Raw genomic sequence first — 15,099 nt, 5'->3', positions numbered from 1 at the left:
TGTTTGTAAACCACTTTGGGAACCTTTTGAGTAGTAAACAGCAGGGTACAAAGACACACTCAAGAAACATTCCATGCCCTCATTTGCCACCACAACCCCCTCCCACAACACAAAATTCAACCCCATGCCCTTACAGACTGGACAACCCCTGCCCTAACTCTTCCCACTGCCAAGCTCTAGTGCCTTTTGTATTCCTCGATACAACGGGTTTTGCTCCTAGTTTTATATAATTGCATTTTAAGTACTGTTCAGGTAGTAGGTTGTTCTTGTGTTGGTGGGACATCTCATACCCTTTTGTAAATGCATATTTGCTACTGTAGACATTAATCTTCGTATTATAAGACAAATGACAATGACAATCTTTTTTTTAAAAAGTCAGCTAAATCAGTCCAAATGATCCCATCCAGCACCACTATGTAAACAATTTGCTCCTGCTTTAAAGGCACAAGGATAAGCTTAAACAGAAGTCTTGACTTACTATACTGTGATATGACTTTTTGAGAACTACAATCCACTTCATCAGGTGAAATAAGTGTGATCTTCATTTGTACACCAATTTACTTAACCTTATCCATTGTTGTTCCGCTATATATTTATGAAACAGCCTAGGGGGTGGGACGTGTCCAGCTGTCCAAGTTGGAATAGGGCCAATCAGGGTGCAGCCAGCTTTGCCCTGATTGGCCCTGCCCCTGCAGCTCCTGCCCTCCATCCCTGGACTCTAGCCTCTTTGCTCTCAGACACCTCAGTGCCTGGAGCCAGCAGCAGGTAAGGGGAGAGAAGAAGAAGAGTTGGTTCTTATATGCCGCTTTTCTCTACCCAAAGGAGGCTCAAAGTGGCTTACAGTCACCTTCCCTTTCCTCTCCCCACGACATCCTGTGAGGTGGGTGTCTGGGCAAAGGGTTGTGGTGGAGAACTTGCTAATGAGGGCCACTTGGCTTTCTAGGCTGGGCTTGCTAACAAAGGTCTCCTGGCCTGCTGACTGCCTGCTAATGAGCTGCCTGGCCCCTGCCGCCCCACTTGATCTGGCTGCGAGATGCCGCCCAAAGCCACCTTAAGCTGCCTGGCCACGGGCCAGGCGAGGGGGCCCTTTCAAGTCCCGTTCTTAGGAATGGGCTTTGAAGCTAGTGTACAAATATAAAATTACAAAATTAGACACAGAATTTGGATCAGGATCATAAGGGGTCAGGTGTAATCTTTGTCTGGGCTTCCATGATGGCTCTTGGCAGCCCTAACAATTAGATGTGGTGCAGAGAAAGTGGATAGAGTGAATTTTTCCTTCTTTTCCCAAAATACTTGGGAGGAATGCAATAAACCTGATAAGAAGCGGATTCAAGTTCAGGACAGACAAAAGAAAGTACTTTGTACACAACACAGCCTTAATGTATGGAAATCACCGCCATGAGATGGGGAGATGGTACTAACTTGAGTGGCTTTAAAAAATGATGAGGCACATCAATAAAGGAATTTTACCTGTGAAGTCTAAATGAAATTTCCCTGTTCAGAGAGATATGCTTCTGAATGTCAGTTGTTATGGGACAGCAGTGGGTACAAAACTTTGGCCTCTGTGTTTCTTCATGTAGTTCCCCTAGGGCAGTGGTCCCTAACCCCCGTCCAGGGACCGGGACCGGTCTGTGGATCAGTCGGTACCGGGCCGCAGCTCCTCCTCATCCTCCTGCCCCGCTGCTGCCTTGGGGGCTGCCCTGCCACTCTGCTGCCAGCTCACCTTTGGTGCTCTCTGTTGGCCGCCATGGCATAGGACTGCACAGTGCACGGCTGGAAGTCAGGGGCGCCAGCAGGAAATCAAACGGAGCAGGGGCTCAGGCGGCGGTGGTGATTTCCCTCGGCAAAGGACTACCCCCCCCCCCGGGCCTCAGTAAAATTGTCAAATGTTGACTGGTCCCCAGTGATAAAAAGGTTGGGGACCAGTGCCCTAGGGCATCTGACTGGCACTATAGAAAGGATGTGTGGACTAGAACGGATGACTGGTCTCATCCAGCTCTTAAATTTGAGCAGGCAATATACAAAGTCAGGGCATTTAATATTACTGCTTCTGCATGAAGAAGCTACCATAATTACATGGTCTTCACAGCAAGTGGTAACACCTCAATTAGCCTTCAGGTGTACTGAGAAATGCATAACCATAGCAAATCTCTTAGCATTCCAGAGCTATTAATAGAATAAGGTTAATAGTTACAGTTTAAGTAGGGAACCAGATGTCATGGAAAACTCATAGCTGATGCTGAAAACAGTGCCCCTCAAGTCCCTGTCTTTTCTCTCTAACATCTAGTAATGAAACTGTCTGACACGATGCCATCTTATTCTGAGTGTTGTCCCTCTCATACACAGGACGCAAGGAACTGGAGCAGGAAGTGTGCAAAATTGCAATGCGATGTTATCACATTGTATTTTGTGTTACTAGATAATATTGGTGAAAGTGGAAGAAGAAACATAGAGCCAGTCTTTGGAGAATAGCCACATGTCTTTCATAAGTCTGTGGAGAAAGCGTGAATAACAGATACATACAATAAATATAATAAGTAATAATGATAACATTTAGCTCTGGGCTTGGGACCCATCAGGGAGACAAGCATGATAAAAATATGCAAAATAAATCAACAACTGATTAGAATAATAATTAAAATAATCTTTAAACAGCCCCATGGCGCGGAGCGCCGCGGACTGAATAAAGGAGTAAAGGCTGTGTGGGAGGAGTTAGGGCGGGCCCTGTCCGGGATAAAAACTCGGAGCTGATTGGCTCCTCCGAGTGTCCATCCCGGCCCAAGCAGCTTCGCGCGGCTCCCCATTGGCTGCTTCACCCGCCCAGGGAATCTGGCTGGCTGCTCCAGACAGCCACGGGTGGGGGGTGGGCCGCGCCACCTTCTCCTGGCCGCCGGAGTGGCCTCTGGTGGCCAGGAGCAGGCTCCAGAGAGCCACGGGTGGGGGGTAGGCCACTCCTGCGCCCGGGAGAAGGCTCCAGAGAGCCCACGCGGGAGCCTTTGGGGTTTCGGAGGGGGGGTTCCCCTATGCCATCTAGCGCCCATTTCATGGGCTTTAAATCTAGTAAATAAAATAAAGCACAAGGTTTTCTCTGAATACTGAGGCCCTCCTATGGCCATGCAGCATGTTGATACAAGCCCTGTTCTCAAGTTATAGGGAACAATCCTTGTATAATATACATCTGAATTTTCTTTATACATGTCTCAATGTATAAAGTTCATGTTACATTAACTGCACATACGGCTGAAATGTGACTGCAGACACACATTTATCCAGGTATTGGATCCTAGTTTCATATGTAGGGTGCATGCACATTGGCTCTTTCCAACAAACAGACATATGTACATATATGCAGGATGTACATGCATTCACTGTAGCACATGAACAAGAACAGCGCAGGAAATCTGGGTACATTGAACTTTGTGGCGGACTAGCTTCGGTTTGTTGAAGTTCTGCAGCAGCTAAGTTCAGACAAGATACTCTTCTTTCATATGGAAAGCTCCCTAAACTTATAAGCAATGCCAATCTTTATACTGCATCTGCACTGTACCGTGAAGCTGCATAACTCTTATTATTTATATAAGGCCCTGGGGACACAATATGCTTCTTGTTGCGATTTTGCTTCTTTCCTAATTATCCAGCCTGAAGATTACTTCCATCCTCTGCTGATAGAACTATGCAGAGACATTGTCAAGAAGGGGAGATGTTGTAGGCAAAAGCCAGGAGAAGTATGAGCAACTGTGTAATTAAACCCTGCAAGTGGGTACGTTAGGGGCATACAGAGTGATCTTTCTCCCCCTTTGAACCACAGACCATCACTAACCCCTTGCCATATCACTACCTACTTATGAAAGTCCTCTCAGTCTCCGAAGGAGTTTCCCAGGTGGTATGAAAGGGCATGAGAAACATCTATGGGCTGGTGTAGAGTTTTTTTTTTAAAGTAGAACAGAATTGTTATTGTCTTGGAAATTACCAAGAACTAGCAAACACCCTGAAATCCTTCTTTCTTTGAAATATTAACAAAAATGGCAGCTGTGATAAAAGTTATGTCAGAAAAATACTCATGGCTGCTGCAAAACAATCACAATATAGTAACATACATGCCAGTGGACAGCTTTCAGCTACTGCATTATTGTTGTTTTAAATGGTTCTGTATGGCGACCATCATCATGTGGTGAATGACAATATGAGCACTGTGAGCATTTTATGTCTACATGGTTCTTCATATGGTGATGGCAGCCATGTAGAACAAGTCAACATTAAGTGATTTATGTGATATCCCCACACACTAACCTTTTTGTTTCACCATTTGTGATGGCATGGAGAACACCTCTGAGTTGACACAGTAAGAAGCTGAATGGTAATAGGAGAGTAGCCACTGTTACCCAAAATACTCTTAATTGTGGGGGAATTAGTGGCGCAAAAAGAAGGGCAACCAAGATTCTTCCTCTGTGTGTATGTTGTTGTTGTTAGGTGCGAAGTCATGTCCAACCCATCGCGACCCCATGGACAATGATCCTCTAGGCCTTCCTGTCCTCTACCATTCCCCGGAGTCCATTTAAGTTTGCACCTACTGCTTCAGTGACTCCATCCAGCCACCTCATTCTCCGTCGTCCCCTTCTTCTTTTGCCCTTGATCTCTCTCAGCATTAGGCTCTTCTCCAGGGAGTCCTTCCTTCTCATGAGGTGGCCAAAGTATTTGAGTTTCATCTTCAGGATCTGGCCTTCTAAGGAGCAGGCAGGGCTGATCTCCTCTAGCATCCTGAAGGGATTAAATTTATTTATGACTTGAAATCTGAGGAATGTGGTTATCACTTCTCTGCTAAAATCTACTTAATGGCCCATATTACCTAGTCAGGAAGGGTTATGGAGTGACACATTAAAGCAAAGGAGATGCTGGTAGACAAATGTTACACTGTACAAATAGATAACTTGGGGTAAGGAAACAGAACTGGAAATAGACAAAAGAGATTCTAGTTAGTTCCTGATGGGATATTCCTTTGTTATTGACATTCTGAGGTTCATGGGTGGAAGTAGTTTTCTCCATTGCAAGTGTCTACACTGTGCACATTTTAGCTAAGTCAGTTGGGCAAGTTTCAGGAAGGAAGAGACAGAAAGAGAAGAGATGTTTGATTCTAGTCAAGTTCAAACAAGATGGAGGTCTGATGTGACTATGCTAGATTTGCTAGAGGGCCCTACTGACTCCATAGTCAGTTTCTGCCAGGCTGCTCAAAGTCCAGCCATAAGCTCTGTGTGAGGCACCCTTCCATTATGGGGCTACCTTTTGTGGTAACACTGTGTCAAAGTGGCCTTCACGTGGCAGTTGTTATAGATACAAAAGCCCTGAAGCAACCTTCATAACAGATCAGCATAGGCTGGAGAAAGTGTCATCACACAAATTGCTTCCTCCTATGCCTCTCCCTATTACTCCATCCCTAAATTCCTCCAATAAAAAAGCTTCCATCCCACATCATTAGCAAGCATTTCAAAATTGACAGTATTCATACATATAATTATGCAAATATATATAATATAATCTAGTCGCTGATTTTTTCCTGTCTAGAAAATGAACCAAAATCAGTGCCTAGATTATTTTCTACACATTGCAAAATGTCTGGAAGTTTTCTATGGAATTTGGACTATTTTTAACCCAGGATTCTAGCGACCTCTTCCATGGCTTGGCTGACCAGTGTGTTGAATTTTATATCACCTCTGTTCTCCAAATCTGTTCCTTATCTTGGCAAAAGATTCCATAGTATATCTTTTAAGCTATTTCTCAGCTTTCCATAGTTCTTAAAGTTAGTGTGTAGCTGAAAGTTTACAGGGCTTCTTGCTATTTTTAGGCTCTGGAATTAAAAGAGCAACTAAGCTCTCATGTTGTCAGTCTCTTGGGAGGAAATGCAGGGTTGTTTACTACAAGATATTATTCTAGGGCTTTGTCCAGTCCACTTTTAGATGACACAGTCGATGAGGCTTCTATCCTTTCCCTTGGGAGAGCTAAGTACTCATTGCAGGTCATTTCAAGAGGAACTTCCTTTATATTACTCTTACAGAGCAGGCCTTGAGAAGGTTGTGTTTGAGCCACTGGGGGCCGTTCCGCATTCGTCCAAAATAGCACAATGGTTACTAATTTAAATTGCTACAGTTTTGCCGTTATGCACAACGTCGTTGACACTCTGCAACACTCCTGAAACCGATCCGCAAAAAGCGCTGCGTTGTAGAGCTTTCAGGGAAATCCCAAAAAGTGGATTCACCCTCCGGAAAGCGCTACACTCCTGCAACCAATCTGAAACACTAGCGGAAAGGTTCTGTGCATTACCATTGTTGTGGTTTCTGCAAAGTCCCTCCCCCTGGCTCTCTCCTCTGATCTTCCGGCGAAGCGATCGCCATTTTTTTTTCTCCGAGCAAGCGGAGATCAACGCACCAGCAAGCCTTCGTTTACCCAGTGAGGCTTCCCCGGCTGCAGTCCCTCTGTTTAAAGTCACCAAGCACAAGCATCATAGAGGCCTGTTTGCTGGTTTATTTTCGCTTTATTTTTCACACTGTTTTTGGCCAAAAATCGCACCCGTGAGGGGGGGGGATTTTTTTTCTTCACTCGGGGGGAGCGTGGCAACGATGAAACGGCAGCTCAAACATCACCTGCTAGCTGGATGGGTCTCTCCGTTGCAACGAATCAACGCATATTCGTTGCAACGTGTGTGTGTGTGTTTTTTAAAACCTTCCTTAAAGGGAAACGGGCTGTTTTGGAGCATGATAACGGCCGCCCATTGGCTGATTGACGGCCAGGGGCGGGACACAGCTCAGCAATAGCGCTTCCTTTCTAGCGATTTTTGCCGAGACCGGAACCCTGTGGGAAACGATAGAAATGCAACTGGATTCCACTACAAAGGCAGGTATGCATAACGACGAATTCCACTATTTAAAATGGCGATTTTTCATTCAGCAAACAATTTGCTACATGGATCCCGGTGCGGAATGGCCCTGAGTATTATTGCCTTTTCTTAAGCTATAAAGCCATGCTTTCTACTTGAGTCTTCCAAGGGAGGTCACTCATCATCACAAGTGGTTGAAAGTGGTTGTCTTGCTTTTGCTCCATTTTTTTTTCTATTTTGGGATTTGCTCTTTGCTACAATGTTTAGCCCAGTGACCCATCTTCCCAGAGGTGTTACATCAGATATCTGAGATATTATGGCCTGTGATTCTGCAACATCTGGCAGTCATTGCAGATACCAACTTTGTTCACAGAAATTGTGCCTGTAAAATATTTCTTAGTAAAACTCTCCTCCAACACCACCTTTCAAATGAATCAACTTTCTTACTGACAATTTTCTTCATCGTCCAACTTGTACATAGTAATGGGGAATATGATGGCATGAATTAGGTTGATCTAGCTTGGGAGTTGCAAACTTAAATGGACTCCGGGGATGGTAGAGGACAGGAAGGCCTGGAGGATCATTGTCCATGGGGTCGCAATGGGTCGGACACGACTTCGCACCTAACAACAACAACACACTCAGGCGATTGGTGACATGGTCTAATGTGGGACCGAGAAACAAGTAGACAGATACATCTTCCTGTTAATTCTTATAGGATCTAGCTATGGTGAGGGTTGCCTGCTCTGGGCTGGGAAATACCTGGAGACTTGGGGGAGAGGGATCTTTGCCCAGTGCAGCCATGTCATCCAACGATCATTGCATCTCTCTGACAGTTGAGGGATGAGGGCAAGCTACTCTCACAAATCCTTGTGGAAATCCCTATGAATAGGAACCAGAACAGGCTGGCAGAAGGGAGCCCTAGCAGCAGCTGATCATAAGAGAAGGAACAGCGACTTCCTGGGGAAAATGGCAGAGCCCAGCTAGAACCTTCCAGTTTCCCAGGCACTGGAGTGCGCATTAGCTGCCGTGGTACAAAACGTGACAGATACTGCTGTAGCCTTAGCTGAACTAGAAGAGAGACATTCCAGAATACAATCTTCTCAGAGTACATCAAGCTCCTGAAAACAAGCAGGGTCAGAGCCTAAACTGAAGATGTCTGAGATAAGGGCCAGGTAGCAACAAAAGGGAGTAACACTGGTAGGCTCTAGTAATAAATTTCTGTGTCTGGCTGATTAAACTCATTGTTCTCCATTACTGGACTCTCTGCCCTGCTCTGCAGTGGGGGGTGGGGAAGGACTACAAGGGAAATCAGTAGGTTTTGGATTATACAGTGCAAGTTCGGAACTAGTGGCCATGTGCCAATTATCTAGAACTAGGGGCAAATTTAACTTGAAAACAGTTTAGACATAGTTCAGAAACTTCACATGACAGCCTTTGACGAGAAGCAGAAGCAACTTGGGAATGACCCTCTTTCTTCCAGGAATCAGCCTTTAGTCCCGCTCACCACTCCCCAAATATCTAATTATCACTAAATTAGATTTTAGAGGAAGGCAATCCCCAAATGCTATTTCAGTCCATGTCCAACTTCTTTGTAAACCTATAATCTTTGTTATTGTTACTGGTAAAGTCAGGTCAAGAGTTCCATTGGTACTTTAAGATGCAGAATGGAATATTGGGCTTTTTTTCTTAAGGTTTAGTTTCATTTTTAATTCAAGAAATAGCACTTACGTGGAACCCAAGATTTTGTGAGGTAAGTAGAAGGTACTACTGCAAGTTCTACTGGTACACAGCATATATTGCAAATCCCTGCTCCCATCTTGTCTGATACATCTCTCTGCCCTTGAAAATCTTCTCTGGAAGGACCTCAGATCCTTTAGAGTTAGTTTAGCACAGAAAAAGCAGCACATGGTTGAAGCAGGAAGATGCCCTGTTCTGTTCGCACGCTGAGAGCTCTCAATATATTAATGATGCCCAGGACAAAAGAAAACTGCATCATGGCTTTCAAGATTATAAAATGTACTCCTGAAGTGGGAACCCAAATATAACAGCACAAAATTGGTGTCAGAGCACCAGCCTAGGAAGGTGAGGCGCAAATGTGAAAGTAGCCCATCTATTTTCACCTTCAACAACAAAATCATTTGAAACTCTAGAAGGCTCAGAATTGCCAGTACTTGAAAGACAGTCCGTTCAAGGCTGCTTCAGCTATTATCAGTTTCCTGTGTGGAATGTTCTGCCATGCAGAAAAAGGCTGATCCCTGCTCCGTTGTAAAATGTACTGGGTGAACTTGGGCCAATCTCTGCCTCTCAGCCTACCCTGCACAGGTTTTCTGAGTGGATACAATGGTGGTAATCCTTGATACGCCACCCTGGGCACCTTACAGGAAGTGGGGGATGTTAATTCTGGTGGTGATAATTTTAGAACTAGGAAAAATAATAGACCACTAATATTGGACAATTACTCAGTCATATCTATTTAATTACTTGTAATATTCTGGGCAGCAGTCCCCAACCTTTTTATGGTTGACGACCGTCTCCCAGGATGGGGAAGAGCGGCAGCCCGGGCACCGCACATGGGCGTTAGCACCCCTGGTGGTGAAAATGCGCATGTGCGTGCTGCCACGCATGCATGTTTTCACCACTAGGGGCCACTAATGCACATGCGCGGCAGCTCCGCACGTGTGCGTTTGTGTCCGCCGGCATGCCGGTGGCCGCGCCTGCCTCTTCCCCCCCCCTCGCAGCAAGAAGCTAGCCAGGCCACAAGCGAAGCGCTTTGGTGGCCGCTTCTCTCGCGGCCTGGTGTGCTTCTCACTGCGGGGAGGGAGAAGCAGGTGTGGCCGCCAGTGACCCGTTACCAAGGCCTTCGCGGCCCGGTACCAGACCGCGGACCAGGGGTTGACGACCCCCGCTTCTGGGGACTGTTATCTGGATGGCCCAGGTGGTTAGCCTGATCTCATCAGGCCTTGGAAGCTAAGCAGTATCATCCCTGGTTAGTATTTGAATGGGAGGGCACCAAGGAAGTCCGGGGTTGCTATACAGAGGCAGCCAATGACAAACCTATTAATCTCTTGTCTGAAAGCCCCTATGGGGTTGCCATAAACTGGCTGTGACTTGAGGGTGCTTTTCACCAGTCTGCTGGGGAGTCATGACTGGAGGCAGTTTCCTAATTCAGGTACAAGCAAAGGATCAGGGATTCCCAACCATAGTTTCAGGGATCCTGGGGTTATGTGAGAGCTCCCCTAAGGTCACCAGTTTTCCTGGAAGTTCAGATGGCCACTGACATTAGTTCATTTGTTTCTCTACCAATCTAGTCTCTTTCTTCACAATGGGAATTGTAAATGATAAATTGATTGAATGATTGGTTGGCTTCTCCATCAGAAGGGGCATGTCATCATTTCAGGGGTTCCTCCATGGTCAAAAGGATGGAAAAGGCTGAGACAGATACATATGAAATTGTCTTGTGTCACAATTTGCACATACTTCAAAGTCTTTCTACATTTAAAATTTTTTATTTTTGGTGTAAACCCAAATACTTGGGGCTGAGACAAATTATTGTATGTTCTATGGAATGAAACTTCATTTTGTTTTGTGGTAAAGCTTGATTTATTTTATGCACAGCTGTTACTTTAAACCCCTCCCCCCTAAAACACATTTTCATGTTTTCATAGTCTGCATAAATCCATATTAAATGAGCAGTGAATAAATTATGAAATGGGAATTAGCTTCCCAAAGATCTTTGGTGTAAATAAAGTAAAATTGTTTAATCAAACAATGATCTAAGATTTTAATAAACTAGCATTCTACCAGCAGCAGATGTAACAAAAAAAAAATCAGTTCTCCAGAGAGTCCAGCTATTCAGACAGCTGCTGTGCAAACACAAACAGTACATTTGTAAAATTCAGCTACTTTGTATGCAAACATTCACAGTTGTGTGAATGACTGGTTAATTAGGCAGAAATACATGATATGGCCTTTTCCTTTGAGTTGCTGCACAGCATCAAAGGTTGTTTTCACAAGTGATGCTAAGAACACCTTTCTACTTCTGTACATGTCACTCATGTAGGTAATTAATGTACTGTAGAAACTGGAAAAGATCTACTTTTCAATCAAATGTACTTAATGCTGGTTTTTTTGTGATGGAGATATTGAACCCTGAATGTAGGAGAATAGTAGGGCACGTGTATTACAGTGGCTGAACTTTATTTTAAAATACTGTAAGCTATCTAGTTACATGCAACCTTTTAAGAAACATCTTGTACTCTTTGCAATTTAATTTCATGCCATTTCTGACATCCTAGGACAACATCATATTCTGTGTTCATATGCACACGTATACAGCAGAATGGAGAAAGGTTAATGTTAATCAGGTGATACTTGCAGTGAATAATCAACTAATAATCAACCATCTCTGAGACAACTACCAACCTTCTGTATTTGTTGGCCCTTCTTTTTCCCACCCATCAACTTGGCAATGAAACTAGCCATTCCCAGTTGTTCTCATGAGGACTAGAAAGCTTTTTTAGGACCACCTCCAGTATCACTGGTCTTGATCTCAGGATATTTACTGGAAAACCAAAACAGTCGCCAAAATAAAATGGTTTTTCCTCATGCCTTGCCTCAGATCATTCATCAGGACATCTCAGTATTTACTTAACATATGTTTATCTGGTCGCCCTGCCACCCAAGCCTTAGCTGTACAACGGCATCCAAATTAAAGGCTGGTCAGTTGACATACCTCCAACAGCCTCTTCTCCACCCCATTACTTCCTCTCCTTTCCTTATTTAGGAATATTGCTAAACTTTGGGAACTCCCTCGTTCTCAACTTTTGTCAGTTAGGAAGCTTTTTAGTTTCTTTAATGGGGTTCTCGTCTCCTTTCCCAAGCCAAGGAAAAAAAGAATCTTTTTATGTTTCATTCATGTTCAAGCCCTATATCTGGAGCCAGAATCTGTCATGAATTCCAGTCTAAAAATTTCATTCTAATATATGTCTGATGATCACATGCACTGTTTTCTTCTAGATAATTATCTCTTCTTTCCATATCCAATGTATCTATCTTCCATACTTACTTCATAGCCTTGTTACTTTGTCAGATGATTCCCTTGTTACTTTTGTATTATTCCTTCAGGACAGGTGTAAAGTTTTCACTGACAGTTCCTTTTAGAATAAGGAATGAGAGTGGGGGAGAAGAGACAGTTAGAATGTTATTGAACATAAAAGTACCAGAATTTCAACATTAAAATATTTATATATTGTGGGGGGTTGGTGCTTGAGCGGCCTGGGTAGACCCGCCCCACTTCTGGGTCGCAGTGCCTCTGCCGCCTAAGGGACTGGTTATTGGCCACCAAATTGGTGGGGGGGAGGGTGCGTCCCACTCGGGACTCGAGCTATCGGAGCTGGACTCACTTGCTGCCAAGCACGCCAGCAACCCGTCTGTCCCTCCTTTGCACTCCGGACTGACCTGGCAGGCTTCTCTCATTCCGGCCGCAGGAGCTGCAGGTGTTTCAGGCTTTGTCATTCGTCCCTCGGCCGTTGAGGGGAGTATGGGAGCTGGCCTCTCTGCCCCTGGGGTTGGGTGGGTGCTCCCGGGGAACGGCACGTCCGGGCTCCCACCCGGGAGATCTGGCAGGCCGGGACATATACTATTCTTCCGGAATGTGCTCAAAGTAGAAAGAGAGCATCATGAGCATGGACAGGGATCCAGAAAAAAAACCACCTCTTCCCAACCATACATGGTAACAGTAGCTGGTTCACTTGTTGTCATGGAAATGGCTGCTTGCTCACCATCTGTCTGCCTCACAACTTTCTCCACATGATTGCCATACATGAGAAAAATCCCCCTGTATGTTCTGACTCTGTTGGAGGCAGAGACAGAAATATGCATGGGGTATTGCTAGTTAAAATGTTGCTCCTTCATGACTATGTAGCCTTGGGGCATACTTTTAACCTCCATGTTGCTTGTTTATTGTATTTATTAATCCCCTCTACACTAAAGAGAGCACAAAACTATGCACAACAAACACACTGAGAATGCGATTCAAAACCTTGTTTGTAAGTCAATGTTTTCTGTGCTTATCACAGGTGAATCAATAGCCTAAAGCCATGTCCCCAATCTTTCCTTGTCATGATGATCTCTTCAGTTGGGCTATTCTGTTTCCTCCCTGCAGGGCAAGATTAACTACCACTAGTTGTGGATGTTTCAGGGGATGGCTGAGGCCCTTTGTTGAGACCAAAAGTACCTGGGTGGCAATTAGTTCAGCTGGCTTTTCAACTTTCTCTTTCAACTGCTCTGAGCAAATTTGCTGTTGAATAGCCTCTGAATTTACACCAGTTTTTGTGAATATAGCCCCTTTGTTTCATTCACAGAGATGCTGCGAAGGTTTTAAAGCAGTGGTTCTCAACATTTTCTTCGCCGCGACCCCAACTTTGGCGATGAAGCCCAGCAGGGACCCAGCCGAGGAGCTGCCAGCTAGCACTGCGGAGGCGCTTCCTCTGCCCCCCCCCCAGCCATGGCCATGGGCGACCCCCTGCAGCAGGTGACTGGAGGGGGGCAAGGGCCTTACCCAGGGGAGGGGGCTGCTGCTGCCAATGCCACGGCGTCCACATTGCTCACTGTCCCACTCTGGGCCGGGCTTGGGTGCACTTCTTGCTCCCTTGGCTCGCCACTTTTCTCCTTTCTCCCTTCTTTTAACCATGGTGTGTGTGTGGGGGGGGGGGAGTTGCCGGACAGAGTTCGATGGGATAGGGTGACTTTGGACCCACAGGGGGAAGGGGTTGCTTTCTTCCCAGCTCTGAAAATGCTGAGGGAAGCATTACGGTGCATTCCTCGGTGGGTCCTGGTGCGACCCTCCAGGCAGGCTGGGTAGCTGCAGAAAGAGCCAGTGGGTTGCTGGAAATGTGTGCATGCATGCATGCGGAATGGTGGCAGCCATTGCCATAGCTCCACCACCCCTGCCCGCCTCCGTCTCCACCACCCGCCTCCACATGCCGCTGCCTGTTACTGTGGCAGTGGGCAGCTTGGCAACCTTGGGAAAGGGGCCAGGCAACCCCAAATGGGGTTCTGACCCCAAGTTGAGAACCACTGTTTTTAAGGATCCAGATGGAAGTGAAACATTGGACCTTGCCTGAAGGCTTCTTCTCTTCAGTGGGGTGAAGTCACCCATATGGTTAGGGTTGCTCAGGTAGGGCAAATTGAAATGCAAATTTTTGCCAATCCTCCTTGAGTAACCATTGAATGACCTCTCCAGGTACAAGCCCTGATGCATACTTCCCTTGTCATCTAGTTAGTATTCCAAGCAGTAGTCTGTGTTTTCCATGTTCCCTTATGTGAATTAACTCACCTGGGTGAGAAGGGAATGATTCATCCCACTGATGAAAAGAAACCTTCAGGTAAGGTTCAATGTTTCATTTTCCTTCAGTGGGGCCGAAGTCATCTAGCTGGTTAGATGTACCCAAGTTTATGCTTGGATGGGTAAGTTTCTGTCAATTGTGGCCTGGGGCATGTGTTGTTCAACATATTTATAAATGATTTGGATGAGGGATTAGTTGTTGTTAGGTGCGAAGTCGTGTCCGACCCATTGCGACTCCATGGACAATGATCCTCCAGGCCTTCCTGTCCTCTACCATTCCCCAGAGTCCATTTAAGTTCACACCGACTGTTTCAGTGACTTCATCCAGCCACCTCATTCTCTGTCGTCCCCTTCTTCTTTTGCCCTCAATTGCCCCCAGCATTCGCTACCTTGTCGTGGCGAAGGGGCTTGCGTAACTCCGTGAAGCTATGAGCTGTGCTGTGCAGGGCCACCCAAGACGGACAGGTCATAGCAAAATGCTCCAGTGATCCACTGGAGAAGGAAATGGCAAACCAGTATCTTTGCCATGAAAACTCTATGGACAGTTCCAAGAGGGATTAGAGGGGGTACTTATTAAATTTGTAGATGATACTAAACTGGGAGGGGTAGCAAACACAACAGAAGACAGAATCAGAGTACGGGATGATCTTGGTAGGCTCGAGAAGTGGGCTAAACTGAATAAAATGAAATTCAATAGGGACAAATGTAAAGTTCTCCATTTAGGTAGGAAAATCCCTATATACCAATATAGGATGGGGGAGAATTGTCTTGATAGTAACATGTGTGAAAAGGATCTAGGAGTCTTAGTAGACCATACATTGAGCATGAGTCAGCAGTGTGATTTGGTGGCTAAAAAGGCAAATGGGATTTTGGGCTGTATCAA

At 45.4% G+C, this 15,099-nt stretch overlaps 1 long non-coding RNA gene across 1 annotated transcript; it reads right to left on the bottom strand.

The window, feature by feature from the left end:
• Positions 1-4,607: 4,607 nt before the first annotated feature.
• On the bottom strand, positions 4,608-12,509 carry LOC143832539 (uncharacterized). Its single transcript, XR_013229307.1, has 3 exons — positions 12,274-12,509; positions 11,937-12,024; positions 4,608-4,758 (listed from the first exon to the last, which is right to left on the bottom strand). It is a non-coding gene; the product is annotated as an uncharacterized LOC143832539 (long non-coding RNA).
• Between the last annotated feature and the right edge of the window lie 2,590 nt (positions 12,510-15,099).

The sequence above is a fragment of the Paroedura picta genome, chromosome 3 (genome assembly GCF_049243985.1).
Source record: "Paroedura picta isolate Pp20150507F chromosome 3, Ppicta_v3.0, whole genome shotgun sequence".
Lineage (NCBI taxonomy): Eukaryota > Metazoa > Chordata > Lepidosauria > Squamata > Gekkonidae > Paroedura > Paroedura picta.
Note: the sequence above shows the minus strand (reverse complement) of the source record. Positions and strands in the feature narration are given on the sequence as shown.